This window comes from Triticum urartu, unplaced genomic scaffold (assembly GCF_056163025.1).
Source record: "Triticum urartu cultivar PI428250 unplaced genomic scaffold, HENAU_Tu73 scaffold2, whole genome shotgun sequence".
Lineage (NCBI taxonomy): Eukaryota > Viridiplantae > Streptophyta > Magnoliopsida > Poales > Poaceae > Triticum > Triticum urartu.
Window position 1 is genome coordinate 3,707,934 of NW_028260368.1, and position 2,751 is coordinate 3,710,684.

Sequence of the window (2,751 nt, forward strand, 5' to 3'; positions counted from 1 at the left end):
GAACCATTATGTCGAGCGGGTCCCTTTGGATCCATTTCACATCGATAACGCGCCCTCTTCCACCTATAGGTAATTTCAGAGAAGTTTCTTTTGAAGTGGAAACCTCAAGGCCAAATATGGCCCGTAATAATCCAGCTTCCGCGATATAAGATGATTCGCTCGCTATCTGAGGCGTTAATTTACCTACTAAAATATCACCAGTTTCTACCCAGGATCCCAACCTAACAACTCCATTTCTGTCCAAATTGCGGAGTAAATGTTCTTCTAGATGTGGTATTTCTTTAGTGATTTTTTCAGCGGAGCCCTGGCTTGTCGTATCCGTCTGAATTTCATATTTCCGGATGTGAAAAGAGGTATAAATATCTTCATATACCAAACGTTCGCTAATTAGTACTGCGTCTTCAAAATTGTAACCTTCCCATGGCATATAAGCTACTAATACGTTTTTTCCTAAAGCAAGTTCGCCCCCAATTGTAGCAGCTCCTTCTGCTAAAATTTGTCCTTTTTTAATGGATTTACCCCGTGGAACCCGGGGTTTTTGGTGCATACAAGTATTTTTGTTAGAGCGACGGTGGTTAACTAAAGGAATACTTATAGTCTTCCCACTACTTGATAAAAGTATCTTATGACTATCAGTAGAAATGATCTTTCCCTCGCGTTCGGCTATAATGGAAACCCTCGAATCTAGAGCTGTTTGGCGTTCCAATCCAGTTCCAACAATGCATTTCTCGGACCGAGAAAGCGGAACTGCTTGGCGCTGCATATTAGAACTCATTAAAGCCCGATTCGCATCATTGTGCTCAATAAAAGGAATGAGAGAACCCCCAATAGAAAAATATTGGAAAGGAAAAATACTTCTAACATGAATCTGTTCCCATGCAATAGTCAAGAATTCTTGACGGTATCTAGCCGGAACAACCTGTTCTTCCTGAATACCTTGATTCAAGGACAAAGAATTTCCTGCTGCTATCATATAATATTCATCTCTATTTGGTGATAGATAAACCACCTGTCTCTCTTTTTTTTCTTTTGCTTTCTCAGCAGATATTTCATAAAACGGACTCTCTATGGATCCCCACAAGTGATCAATTCTCGCATGAATTGTTAAGGATCCAGTAAGTCCAACATTGATTCCTTCAGACGTGTCAATTGGACAAATACGCCCATAGTGACTCGGATGAATATCTCGGCTCCGAAAACTTGCGGTTCTCCCCGTCAACCCTCCAGGACCTAAACAACTCACTTTTCGCCCATGAACAGTTTGTGTCAATGGATTCGTTTGATCAAAAACTTGAGATAACGGGTATGTGCCAAAAAAGGTCTCATAAGTAGTTATTAATAAAATTGAAGTTGAAGTTGGAGTTACCAAAGTTTGGGGAGTCGGTTTCGATTGACGTATGAATACTCTACGAATAGTTTTTTGAACTGCATGTTGTAAACGACCAAGAGCCAATCCGAATTGATCTTGTAACAGATCCGCAACCGAACGAATACGTTTATTTTTCAAGTGATTCATATCGTCATCGTCAAGTATACCCGTTCCAAATTTCATTCCAATCAAATGATCCGTAGCGGCCAATACATCTCGTGGTAACAAGAATGTATTGTTCTGAGGAATATCAAGATTAAGTCTCCGATTCATATTTCGTCGACCAATCCTTCCTAATTCACATTTTTGTTGAAAAAATTTCTTTTGTAATTCCTCGCATAAGGACTCCGAAAATACCAGGTCCCCACCTACACAAGCAAATTGTTGATAAAACTCCAAAATAGCTTTTTCTTTTGACTCAATCCTCTTCTTCTCTTTAGCATTCGGGAAAGACAAGAAAATTTCAGGGTAGGAAACATTATCCAGAATTTCTCTTAGATTCGAACCCATAGCTGATGATAGAACTAGAATAGATATCTTTTGTTTTCTACTCACGCGAGCCCATATCCTTTCTTTTTTATCAATTGCTAATTCCGATCTCCCCCCCCAATCTGATATTATAGTGCCAGTGTAGATAGAAATTCCCTTATGATCTAATTCCGAGCGGTAGTAAATACCAGGACTTAGCAATATTTGATTGATCACAATTCGGTATATTCCATTTATAATAAAGGTTCCTAAGGAATTCATTATAGGAATGTTTCCGATAGAAATGGTTTGCTTTTGCACATCGAAACCAAAAATTAATCTCGCAGATACATATAATTCGGAAGAATAGGTGAGTGATTCATACACAGCATCTCTTTCTTTTATCGAGGGTTCTAGCAGTTGATATCCTTTCGCAAATAATTGAAATGCAATTTCGTGATCTGGATCTTTAATTGTTGGAAACTTGTCAAGTTCTTCTGCCAAGGCTTGATTAATGAACCTACAAAATCCCTCGAATTGGATCTGACTAAATCCGGGTATTGTGGACATTCCCTCGTTTCCATTCCGGAGCATCTTAATCTTAAGTTTCCTGTTTATCAAAGAAAAATTCCATTATCAGCTCACTCTTCATCAATCCCTATGGATCGATCTAGCAATCATGGAATCTATATTCTGTTTACTGAATCACATGAAATTCTAGGGAACTCCACATACGTATTTCATATATGTATTTCATACATATGAATAGAGACCATTTGGACGAAAGTTCGAGTTTGCCAGGGGTACAAATGAAATGAAAATGAATTGATAAAACATTCCTACAAAAAAAATTCTGCCACTTATACTTTATGTTATGATATTCTAATCAGATTGGATGGCAAAGATTTCTCATT